Consider the following 13,903-nt stretch of genomic DNA (forward strand, 5'->3'; position numbering starts at 1 on the left):
TCCTTACGGGGACAATAAAGTATATCGTATCGTATCGTACATTTGTCTGCACTAGTTAACTAGTAGCACCCAGAATCACTCACTAGTTAACTAAGGCAAAAGGTTCACTAGTTAACTAGATGACGCCTCTTTTGACCTCACTAGTTAACTAGTGGGGCTCAAAAGGTCTACACGTTAACTAGTGAGCCTTTTGCCCTTTACTAGTTAACTAGTGAGATACATTGAAATTAACTAGTTAACTAGTGAGTTATTCTGGGTGCTACTAGTTAACTAGTGCAGAAAAATGTATGCCACTAGTTAACAAGTTCTGCCTACACTAGTTGGCTCTTTGATTTCACTTAAGGATAATGGAATAAATGCTCGAATGGCTTGCCATAGTGACTAGTATAACGTTTTATTTAACTATTAAAGCAGAGTGCCCAACTAGTGTGACCATATATCTAACAAGTGAAATCAAAGAGCCAACTAGTGTACTGTAGGCAGCTGCCCTCTGATATCAAGGATATGGAATAAATACTCAAATGGCTTGCCATAATAATCTAAATGCCGGAATGGTAAGGCTTCCTGCACAAGATCACAATATCGCACTGGTGAAAGTGGACTGGTAAATATAGGGAGCTTAAGAGGGAAAGGAAAGGAGATCTGGGTCACAAAAATAAACAAACAGAATAAGAATAACCACACAGTATAAACAGGCAAACTAGACAGAGTATGCAGGAGAGAAATAGAAAACATTGATATTAAAATAAATCTAGGTACTGATTTTTAGGTTAGTTAGGTTGGTGATATAGCAGGGACACATTGGGAAAACATATCTGATAATGAGTAGGACATTTTACTGGAGTATTACAAATAAGACCATTGAGTCAAATGAGGCATTGTGTTTGTTTAACAAGACCAAAACTGCATTTAGGATTTAATTTGCTTATACATGCAAATCCTTTAGCTACAGTATAATGGTTCTGGATGTAAGACTGTTTTAATGGCGTGATAAAATATTTATGCCACCTAAAATGTTTGTTTCTTATTCTGCATCACCCCCCTCATTTACCAACTCGAAACATAACATATTTGTTTGCACATTTGTCATAGAATAACCTTGATGTGTCAGATTGGTGGAAACACACGCCTCCCGCTGGGCCTGAAACTGGTACATTGGCTATTTACAGAGAAAATAGCTAGTTATGATTTACCGAGCTGGTGGCAGCGTGTGTGGATCGTGTCTCTGAAGCCGCAATGAGTTCCTGGAGAAAGAATCACAATAAAGATTGAAAAAAAGGGGATTTTCTGCATGTCGCTCCGTCGGTCGGGATCTCTATGCATATAAACAAGCCTTGCACGCACTGAAGCTGAAAGAGTGATGCGGTATCCACCAGACCACACAAATCACAGGGGTTAATTTTACTTCATATGCCTGTACTATACATGTAATGAGTTCTGAGTAAACGTATACATAAAACACCATCAGATAAATCAATGCAGGCCACCATGTTATTCTTATGGATAGATCTGCCACTAAATATGCCGTCCTAACTATCTCTTACTTTCTCTTAAAATTCTGCCTACTGTTCACTTTGCTAAGTCTGAATCTCTGAGATTTATTGAGCTTCAGAGGAAAAAAACGCAAACATTTGCTAGAATGAGAAAGGCATTTTTTGAAGCGTGTGGATCCACAAATGATTGTTCATGTCCTTCTGCTCATCTTTGTGGGATTTGTATACATCTCTTACTGCAATGTCTTTGTGTGTAATCCACTATGTTTTATGTATGCTCTACCTCTTTTTCTAACTGACGGATCCATTAGTGTGCTGCTTCCTGACTTATAATGTCTTTCCTAGCATCAACCTTTTTTTACACACACGTGATTGAGCTTGAGTTCTCTCTCCATCCCTGAACTGCTTATATGAACAGTGGTGAGTAATACAAAGGAAATATTCTCCCTGTCTTCTAATTAATTCTCATGACATTTGGGCTCTGTTGAATACTGAAGAGGGACATGAGAATTGGAGGAGGCAAGGTGGAGGTGTGGTGACAGGCAATATCAGCCAACAGCTGAAATGAAGCCTCACAAACGCAACACCTCGTTGCCAAGCCTGTGTTTTATTTAAGTGTGCCATTTAACGGTGAGAAGCTATTTTGGTCATGCTGAGACAGTACACAGCCTGTTATTATTTGATTTAAGTCCATTCACACGCTGATCTCAGCCCACAGAGGGAGGATCACTCTGCAAACATGTCCACAGATGAAAAGCAGAAAACAAGGCAGGCGTAACAATATGAGCAGTTAAAAGCACAAAGCTTAACTAAGCGCTTTATGTGCCATTTTACAAGTCCAGCCAGAAAATCTGATGTTGTAGTTTTTTCTCTTACATTGCAGTCATTTTTTTTTTTTTTTTAATTAATTGTTATATTGAGGGTATTTCCATTTAAAAAGTACATTTAGTTCACTATGTGATGTGAAGAAGATTCATGCCCATAGACGCTCAAGGTATTGCCATTAAAAAAGTCATGGCAGTTAATGCTAATGTTGCTATGGAGCTCTGCACTGAACTTTATTAGGTATTTGTTATGTGTTTTATTCAATAAGAACGGCAGGCTTAGAAGCCATAAACAGTATCTCACTGAGTTATTTCTTTCTCTTTTGCTCTTCTTCTTTCTTCGTTTAGTAATTTCTCATTCTCCCCTCCCCTTGAATTCACAGAGATTAAACCCATCGATTTGTTCTCCTCAAACCAGCACAATCCCTTCTTCATCTGCCCTTTCTCCGATCTTTCTGTCTCCCCAGACATATCCAGGTCCTTTAATGTCAATAATGTAAATGTAATCATAGCTCCTCTTCTCTTCTCTTCTCTTCTCTTCTCTTCTCTTCTCTTCTCTTCTCTTCTCTTTCTGTATGTAACAAAATGAAAGCTGTGTCATTATAATTGCTGTGGTTAAACTGGGATGTGGTGGTGGATACAGAGTTGGGGATATTTAAACCTCCAGGTGTCCATGACTCACATTGCAACCACTAGACTACAGAGTAGTCTGGAAAGCACCAAATCTAAAAAAAAACAATGTAATATACAGCACATCACACAAGCTGCTCACAAAATCCCAACTATGACTAGGCTTTATGTCTTTCACATTCATTTAAAGACATGGATACATACATGTAAAGCAGGTTTCACTGTTCACTGCATACTTAATTATATATACGGTACTCTATATTCAGTCAGCTGCTTTTGGAGTTACCAACTACAGTGTGTGTATTTGTGTGTGCGTGTGTATATGTGTGAATGTATGTGAGAGAATGTGTACTAGCAAGGGGCCCTCAATCCCTGTAACCATGGTAACCAGGTGGTCTGTCCTCCCATGGGTCCTTATTTGATAACAATGAAGAGAGAGGGAGGGAGGGAAGATGGAGAGATAGAGAAAGAGAAGAGGTGTGGCAGATGTTTTCCAATCTCTCGCCAAAGTATTGTACCTTTTGTTTTTTCAATGCCTTGGAATTTGGTCAAAGCCCAGTTAAAAGGCTGTCGGTATTTGGCTCTTACCATAATCCTGCAGTAAATAACGGGCGTACAACAGGATACTTTACTGAACCGTTTTCAATGTATTGTTTCTGCCTCCATGTATCTTCCCTCTATCATCGCTGCCTCGCTCCTCTGGCCTCTCCCCCACTTCCCTGGGGCCGCATTCACAAAGCCTTTAGAGGCCATTTCATCTTTAAGGCAAAGGCCAGTGTTTTCCATGTTGCCCTCTCTGCCCGAAGACAGTTTGATCTGCATCCGTGAGCATCTGTCTAAAGGGAGCCAGAAAGAACAATAAAAAGCCTGGCGAGGCTCCTAATCTGCAGCCAGGACTATAAAAGCTCCCCACACCAGCCTTTGGATTGGTTTGATCAGCGCTATAAAATGAAAGCGCTTTCTTTATACATGCATGCACTGGAGAACATAAGGGTGTAAAATAGGCAATGAGTGCAAGCAGTGTGCAAATCACACATCTCTGGAGATCCAGACTTGGAGCACTTTCTTCCTTTTGTTTTCACATAGAGCGACCCTTGTCTCCTTCCTTTGGTTGTATTTTGTTTTTGTTGTCACAGCTTGGTGTATATTGACTAGTGAACACACATACACAATTCATAATAAAGGGGATAGAGAAGATCATATTCATGAGATAGGGGGTACAGTAGGTGCAGAGAGCAAGGTGTGAATCACGTGTGTTCAGCATGTGGCAATGGTTAATAAGCAGTAGAGTTAAAATGATTGATCCTTGGGGCAGGGCTCATTAAAGAATTACACATTCACTTTGCTCCCTCTGTCTCTCTCATACAAAGAGACTTAAGACTCTCTCTTTTGTTCAACTCACCCCGAGAGAGATGAAAGAGTTGAACTTCACATCGGAGAATATCTACTGAATAACGATGTGCACAGTTGACCTCCTGCACTCAAGCTATCAACAAGCATCTCCTATATTCTCATATTCATGTCCTGGTTGCTTCCTGCCTATGTCTCTGTCCGACTCTCTGCTCGTCTCTCCACCTGAGTGAGTTTGTTTGTGCAACTCTGATTAGACGTCATCTGTTTATTAGTCCTCCTCTGTGCAGTGATTCTGGTATTCCAATACTTGACCTTTTTAAAAAGAAGCCCTTGCTTTGTATCGCTTTCCCTATCACCACCTCCAGCGTCACTCCACATGTATTTAAATGAGCATCCAGATGCCGCACACACAGCAGACAACACCCCCGTTGGCTTTGTTGATGCACAACCTTCAACCAATCTCTCTGACGTGGATGCTTTCATCCAGCTCCAATCACAGTCCCTCGTTGCTTCTACGCTGCAGTCTTTAGCTCACATTTCTTTCCATATGTGTTTCCTCTAAAGGATTTATTATTCCACTTGAGGCACTGCTTAACCTTGTGAGTGTGACCTCGGGAAGATGCTTTACTGCAAACCGTTAACTGTTATTATGATCATTTGGAAACAAGCAGCAGTCATTAACATGGGTATTACATTTTAGTCTATGATACCGCACAGTTAATATTGGAGAGGGTGATTGATATGCAATACAAGTTTTGGTGAGATCATCCGGTTGTTTAACTTAATTTTATATTTCAGGTGAGCAACCCTGTATTGATTGATCTTTGATCATAAATAATGCATCCCCGCCTGCCGGTTTTTCTGTCAGCCGAAAGTAAGAAATGATGGATACGAGATGATGATGGAATATATAACACTTTTGCCCAGAGCATGTGTTTTCCAGTTTATATTATAGGAATGTTGTTTTATTTTATTTACCATTCAAGTGCGATGGTTGGAGAGATGGCAAGTTCTGTTGGTCCATCTCAACAACTGACATTGCCATGAAACTTCGTGCAGACATTCAAAGAAGATGTACCCTAAAAGACAACTTTTGGTTGGCATGAACTTTGATAAACACATTCATTAGATTCATTAGAATTCATTTGAATCATTTTGGTGTTTTTCTAATGCTGCATCAATTTTTATTTGTCCTATTCTTTGGTTTATGACCAAATACCTGCAAAAGTAGTATCCCATCATCCACAGCTGTATGTGTTCTACTCATAGTTAGCCAATGTTTGCATGCTAGGTTAACATACTTCCCTTAGCTGCGTAACAACAGCATGTTAGCATTGTTAGCCTCTATCTTAAACCACCGCTTTGCCTATTCACAGCCTCTCACTGTAGACTTTTAGGCTAGTTTAAATGGAAATGTGGCGTAATAGAAACACGGTGCTTTCTTGTACAACAAGTTAGTAGCTAACTCCTGTCAAAATAAAAACCAACGTCATCATTTTATGCAAATGAACATTGATCGAGTAATCCCTTTTAACACAAAGTTCTGTTTACAGTAGACTCATAATAAAACATTCCCATTCCTTCTCTCTGATATAATGATATAATGAGAATCACTCAGTATAATACATGATAAGCTTGTTAAAATGCTTGGAAGCATTGTGACAAATGACCCACCAGGGATGAGTTTAGTGTCTATAGTTTCTCAGGCAGACCAACGTTTTGAAAGTCTACAAATAATAAAATGACCGGGTTTATGACTATTAACATATTAAGTACAGTGTGTAGGCTTAATGTATGTTTAGAATGTAGCCATCATCATCGGTTTTTAGATATTCAACCACTTTTTATTTACCACAATATTCACAGGATATAGCCGACTGTTATTTCTATCTTTCTTTCCCTCACAGCTGTTTTATTTAGCAATCGTTTTATAACTTGATTTTGATAAATACTTGCTAAGAGAATAATCCACAGCTACCTTTTACCATGCTCTTCCTGCTTTGTGTGTGTGTGTTTATGTGTGTGTACGTGTATGTGTGTTCCTCCCAGGGGAACTGAGGCTGAAGTAATGAAATGCTCATTACTGATTCAGCTGGAAATTCTGGGGATACATTTACTCGCCCACACACACATGCACAACCTTCTATCCAGATGCTTCTCAAGGTCACCTCACATTCTCTCTGTGTGTGTGTGTGTGTGTAGGTGTGTGTGTCAGAGAGAGAGAGAGAGAGAGAGAGAGAGAGAGAGAGAGAGAGAGAAAATGAATATCTTTTGTAAACCTCACATTCAGGGCAACAAGATTGGGCATAATTGGGGCTTAAGTTAGCAGTTCTGAGAAATACACCCGAGGCATCTGATATCTAACACGATCATTAATGCACACACACACACACACACACACACACACACACACACACACACACACACACACACACACACACACATACTTATTCACCTTTGCTGTCAGTCAACTCTCACTCATTAGATGCCTCCCTGACATCCTCTCATTATTTACTACATCCACAAACCCACGCATACTATATATTGAACATAAAAACAAACCATTTATTTGATTCAATTTATATATTTGTATGATGTGAGCAATTTCTGGGTTGTATCTTCCTGGTTAAAATGCACACTGTTAGATGCTTCGGTTAAAAGCCTTAGCTAAAAGAAAAAATAATGTATCGTAAATATTTGAACTACCTGAGGTTTCTACTGAGGCAAAACAAGACTTTTACACATTCAAGTGCTTTGATTCAGATCTGCTATACACACAGATCAGTTTGATCAAAGCATAACTAACATGTTTTTTGACACACACACACAAAGTGTATATAGACACACACAGTCACTTTGTCTTCTGTAATTAGAAAGATGCTGTGTTGTCAGTTGGGTTTTGTTTCAGACGGCATGACAGAGAATTAGAGATAGTTTGGAATGCTTGTTACAGACCAGGCTGGGTTGTTAAAGCCTGACTATTATAATGGATTAAAGCACTACAGGTACAGATGGTGTTTTTGGATAATCGGAGAGAGAGAGAGATGCACTAAGCGCTTTTCAGCCAGTCTGTTTCCTGTGGGTCACCATAGCTCTGATTTATTACCCTGCTTCAACTGCTTTCAGCTCTTACCGCCACCCTAGGGCGAATGCTTCACTTGACTCCAATTCCATGTTTACGTTATTATTTTGGAAATGTGTCTTCATAACAAGTCAACGGTGAAGAGGACACATTTATTTGGTTGGATAGGAGGGGATGATTGTATCACTGTCACTCTCCTCCTGCGCTTTTACAATACATGGTAACCATTGTTGTCCTTTGTAAACTGTCACTTTAGCTCCTCTGAGGATGCAAACTGGGAATGAATGGAAGTGTAAGCTCTTCATACGCTGCACGTCAGAGCTGGAGGATGAAACTTTTGGCTGATCTGACTGACCTAGAGTCTGCAATTTACCAACAGGTTACTCCAAATGTCACTCCTGCATTCTGATTATCACACATACACACACACACAATCACACCCACTCATTACTCATTCTAGTAAAGGTTAAACTACCCCATGAGTATGACCACGGACATTGCTCATCACTCATCTCTGGCTGTGTGTGCGTGTGCGTGCGTGTGCGTGTGTGTGTGTGTGTGTTGGTGTGCACGTAGTGGAAGCCAATCTGCCACATGTGACATGTACTAGATTGTTGCTAAGAGACAAACGTGCCGAAGGGCATGTAGGAGGAGACTGCGTGTTGCCATCCGCTTTCAGAACACAAACAGACAAACACGAGCATGCATATGCACAAACAAGGCAGCCAATCAAAGTTGGTGTGACACTGATTGAGTGTTATTATGCACCTTATTCTACGGTAGTGCATTCATAATCAATAAAAGGATTTGCGTCTGAGAAGCTGTCATTGGAAACTGCATGGACAAGGGACTGCACTTTCGAAAAAAATAATTGGCAGGTGATTGGATGAACCATCTGTCTACCAGAGCTAACGTATTTGTTTCCATTGAGAAGCTCTCAGTGCCGTTCTTTACCCTTCTTTCGTGGAAGTTACTCTGCAGTGATGATATGACTGATGCTATTGCAGAATCTATGCTAACCTGTTTAGAAGCTGCCATTGTTGTCGCCTCTGTGTATCAAACACATCAACCCTGTTGCTGCCAGTAGCACCTAAAAAAGCACTGACTGGTGTGAAGCCTGTCCAGATTGATTTTTGTATGATCTTTTGAACCTGTGATTCTAGTGTGATATTGCGAGAATCCAGCTGCATTGTAAGGTAGTGTCAGTGGTGTAGGAAGTGTTCAAGGTGCTCACTGAAAAAAAGGCCTACATCAAAACTGTACTTCAGACAGTCATGCCTCTAAAGTAAATGTATGATATTAAATACGTAAATCCAATCCCATTGTCTTTTGTCAAGGTACGCAGGGCGATGCTAATGAAGACAAATATTCCATCCCTGCAGCACTCCATACCTTCACATATCAAGGAGCTAATTGTAACCCAAATGCCACCTTATTTACCTTAAAATGTGAGTGTTATTTGTATTGCCCATGCTCTTAATTAAATGTAATCTCTTGCTTGACATGTTAGGCATTGCTGATGTTCCTTTTAGTCTAATTGAAGGAACGAAACAAATTAACATGCCCTTTATTTATCCCAGCTTTCTCCCTGTAAGAGCATTAGGCATATTTCCTAATTAGTAATAGCTATGGTGATAAAAGTAACAAATATTGGGCTAAACTGAAACATGAATTCATCACACTACAATTCTTTTAGTGGAAAAAGCATTAAAAACATGATGCGGTTATGATCCCTAAATGGGGTTCAAACCAGATGTGACACAAGGTTTTGACTTCTGATGGGAACAGATGGACACAGAACAGACCACACACACACACACACACACACACACACACACATTTCCAAAGCCATGAGCCCCGGGTCCCATATTGTTCCATGCAGCTATTTGTCACCAAAGCACATAATAATAGACGGATTCCTAATTGGTTAACATTCCGCTGTGAGTAAATCATCTGAATCATTATCACAGACAGACCAAAACAAAAACACATCATGTGTCTTTGAAACAGATTTTAATTCACAGGAGAGTTTCAGTGTCTGTGTTATAGTTTTCTAACGTTGTGTGTGTGTGTGTGTGTGTGTGTGTGTGTGTGTGTGTGTGTGTGTGTGTGTGTGTGTGTGTGTGTGTGTGTGTGTGTGTGTGTGTGTGTGTGTGTGTGTATTTATATGGGTGTTTTCCTACTTTCTTCATGTATGTTGTATATTGTGATTTTCTTAGTGTGAGAACATTAACGACTCACCTCATTCCTCAGCAACTGAAAGAGGCTCTTTGTCTATTGTACTGAAGGACAATGTGTATTGTAAGAGACAGAATCAGATTTCTGCCCATGCAGGTGTGTGGGTGTGTGTGTGTGTGTGTGTGTGTGCGTGCGTGCGTCCGTGCGTGCGAATGTGTGTGTGCGTTTAGCTGGCGGCACAGTCTGTCTCCCTGCTGTCCTAATCCACTCATTTACCTGAGTTCCTCCCTTATTACTGAAGTTCTGCCAACACACACACACACACACACACACACACACACACACACACACACACACACACACACACACACACTAATGGATATAAAAGCGGTAAAGCAGATGGCGAAGTCAAGCCGTTTGCTTATTAAATGAAGCAACATTTCACACATCTGTGTGTGTGTGCGTGGGTGCGTGTGTGTGTGTGCAGGTGCGTGTGTTTGTGTGTGGGGGGTGTGTGTGTGTGGGTGTCTGTGCAGTTGTTTGATTGTCTGTGTGTGTAAGGTAACTGCATTCGCATTTGTGCGAAGCTGTGGATGGGTGGGGTGGTATCCATAAATCTGTCTTGCCTAAACAACAACAAAAAACAAGAATTTTGCAACCATGAGACCAAAGATAGAACCATAAATGACTTCCATAAATCTGGATTGGTAATTTATGGACTTGTTTCTTTATGGAAACTAGATTTATCAAATATATTGCAAAGGCCTGAACTTTGGGTTAATTTAAATGATCTTTTCAGATTTTATCAAACATACATTAAAGGGGAAGAAAAGGTTAAACCATTTCAAAGCCTTAAATGGATTATTCCTGGATCACTATGTCTAGTCTAGTTCATAAATAACACACTGCAGTTTTTTATTATTAATAACATCTAGTCTGAAGTCTGTTCGAATGAATACAGTTATACAGCTATACTTAATGTATGTATTTGCCTCTGCTCAGGTGAAGAGACAGGTGATACATACAGCGGTCGGAGTCCGGCGACAAAGAGCCTGGCTCTTCCTCCTCTTCGCCCCGTCCCCCCCAAACATCTCCCACCTCCTCAGGTAAGTCATGGCCGCTCCTCCTTCCACATCCATTCTCTCCTTTTCTTAATTCCTCTATTTGCCTTCTAATACGATTTTAAATCTTTTCGCATATTCTCTGTCAGGTGGCAGTTCGAGGCTCGGCCCACACGTTGTCTGTTGCACCTTTGACCCTGTCGACCCTTCTGCTCCTGCTGCTGTCACCATGGGAACACCGCTGATGTCAGAGGGACTGTCTGACAGAGACAAAAAGACTGAAAGACAAGCACACGTGTTTGGTGGTGAAGATGAGTATTTGGAGTTTCTGTAAGCAGGAAGCACTCTGAATGTTTTGTTATGTGGCAGGTGCACAGTATGCAGTTTAATGTTACCTGTACTGACCTCTACATGTGTTTGTTTATGTGTATTTAACTTTGATAGGATAGATTGCACACCACTACTGACTTTTTTTGAAGAGAGATGTAAATACAAATAAATATATATTATATATTTATATAAAGGATTTCTATAGATAACGATGGCTCTATGTGTAAATAGAGATTAATATAGAACAGAAGTGATTTACTTGGATGTAATGGGGTGTTTTGTTTAGTCTGACATTTACATTATGTAGCCCCCAGGGACACTTAGATCTATGACAGCTATGGTTCAAGTTGAGGCCTCCACTGTGGCAGCAAGGTGCTTACAGTGAAGACTGACGCATTACACGAGTACTCAGCACTCCATGAGCAAAACAACCAATTATGTGACGCTTCAGACCATTGACAGATGGCCATGAGCATAATGAAGAAGTTGACAGTTTGGCTTGTACGTCTCTGCAGACTGAAGCCCATCCGGCACTGTTTTCTTTCACACCAACATGCTCTATTGTTCATGCAAGCTGGGCAAGTATGCTGCAGAGTTGAACTGTTTAACACAATTGTATTTCCTCCACAAATGACTTTTTAATGATTTCTCCCAGGAAACTGTGTCCTTAGGTAGTTTATCGTGAATAAACAGATAATACCTTTTATTGTCTTGCGTGCGTAAACTGAGTTAAGGCTATGTTCTTCTCAAGATGCATAGTCTGCAAAATGGTAAATGCACTACAGGGAGGCATATAAAAGCTTATATTTCAACTTTAAATCAACTTTTAGGCCGTCACAGTCTTTAGGAGCTCTCCTAAATATGGAAGTTATCTAAACAAAACCATAAAACAATGAAATAGAATGTATGGCCTTCATTTAAGATCAAGAAGACACAAACCTTAGTCTAAAAAATGAATATTTTGACATCTTGTTTTCACGTACAAAGACTCCTGTCCTGTTGATTTCAAATACAGCTTGTCTCCAAATGTATTAATGACTACTGTAATAGTTATAGAGTATTTAGGGCACCCAACAACATACTATATATGTTGGTTTATTTCTCAGTCTGACACATGTTAACAGTCTGTCTCTGTATCCAGCGGAGACGAGAGATAAGAGTATCAAGTAAGTTATCAAAATATAGCTCAGCTGAGATCAAAATGATGTATGTAATTCATGGTAATTAGGACCATCAAGTCCTCCCGGCTCTCTGTTGAGTTTCAAACTGCACACAACATCAGGACAGACAATTGAAAATACTGAAAATACTGATTAAAATTTTTGAAATGGAGCAAATAAACCAGCAGGAACACACTGTGTGCCAGCTTGTGAATAACTTTTACATTCAATATTTTCCCGTGTAGTCTTAAGAAACAGGCGTAAATGTGTCTACCGTCATCACCTTTCTCATGAAGGAATTTGCCCGACAGTTGAGACGACTAAAGAAATAACATCAAGAGCCTACATGCATGACTTATCTGGGCACTGAGCCCAAACACCATGTAAGTTAGCGGGATGCTTTTACACCATAAAGTGTGCCATTATTTGATTACTATTTAAACATTGTAACCCAAATTAGATTTAGGAGATGAGATTTTGGATGTGAGCCAACCACTTCACCTTTGACAGCTCTTGCTATACAATACATCCTACATAAACTAAACACCAACACACACACACCAATGCACATACAGATAAGTTCATTTGAAATGCTTTTCACAGCCTGGTATAAGACAAGAGTGGGATATGACTGAAATGTTGGGCTTTCAAAAAGGGTATTCATATGCTTATACATTTAGCAAAACGAGAAATAATGAGCATTTACATCTTGAAATGAAATCACCTGGAAAGTGAAGCTGAAAATTATAATTTGTTGTTTCAATTTGTTCCTATGTGGCTACAAACTGTGAATCGCAAGTTGAATTGTTGAGAAAACTGTCATGAATACAAATGAAAGAAAGTGTGAATCTTGTTAGTGTATATTTGTAAATGAGACTGAGCGATCTTTTTCATATCAAGCATAGAAGTGACTTTCTGTTGTTCCTCTTGTACTGTGTTGTTATAATGGTTGCCATATGTCATGGAAGGAACTTTAATGTGTCACAGCAATTATTTGTTGGTACTTTTTCAAGGTTCAACATCTCGTTTGGGTAGAATTCTAATGTTGTTGTGTATAGGATTACCATGATGCAATAACAAGTTACAGTTGCTATAGTAGTATGGTTTATCTCCCCCTAAAAACTAAATCAGTGACTCCTGTGTGATAAGTGAATAGACATTCTGTAATACACTGTGTCCTTCTATTCTTTTTTGTCAATAATATCTTCAGCCTAATATCCTAATAATAAACCGTTTTCAAATGCACATTGTATTTTGTCTTTTATTTCTGGCAATAGTCCCAGTGTGAGATGCATTTTTTTTTGGTTCTCTATCTACACATGGCTAAATGGTTTAAATTCCAATGATAAGCTGTAATTTGGGCAATTCCATACAGATGATATGCTTAAAATAAAGACTTCATTTAGAAACATATTTGTTTTTATTTTTGTTTGTTTGGCAGTATATTTTACTGTCAGGGCATCCACCATAACGGGTTTAAACAGAGCAGTTTGGTGCCATCAGAGCCTTATGTGTACATACAGTATATGTGGGAACACAGCTGCAGCTCTTTGGCCTTTGGCCCTTTTAGAGATTACTGTGTTTAGATTGGCCCAGTCAGGAAGTTGGCACAGATAACTTGGCTGGCACAGGAAACTGCCAGGGGATGATGGGAAATAAAGACATAATTGAATGCAAATTGTTTAGGAGAGAAAACACGGAAAGAGAGGGAGAGCACAGAAAAAAAAGGCAGAGAAGGTGGTGTGCTTCCATTTCTTATCCTGATGTGTCCATTATTCTGTAACAATTTAAG

General features: G+C 39.6%; 1 long non-coding RNA gene across 1 annotated transcript; it reads left to right on the forward strand.

Annotated features, from left to right (window-relative positions):
- The first annotated feature begins 10,566 nt into the window (after nt 1–10,566).
- Nucleotides 10,567–13,356, forward strand: LOC104967006 (uncharacterized). The gene is made up of 2 exons (XR_800713.1): nt 10,567–10,666; nt 10,771–13,356. It is a non-coding gene; the product is annotated as an uncharacterized lncRNA (long non-coding RNA).
- The last annotated feature ends 547 nt before the right edge of the window (nt 13,357–13,903 follow it).

The sequence above is a fragment of the Notothenia coriiceps genome, unplaced genomic scaffold, assembly GCF_000735185.1.
Source record: "Notothenia coriiceps isolate Sejong01 unplaced genomic scaffold, NC01 NC01_scaffold00037250, whole genome shotgun sequence".
Lineage (NCBI taxonomy): Eukaryota > Metazoa > Chordata > Actinopteri > Perciformes > Nototheniidae > Notothenia > Notothenia coriiceps.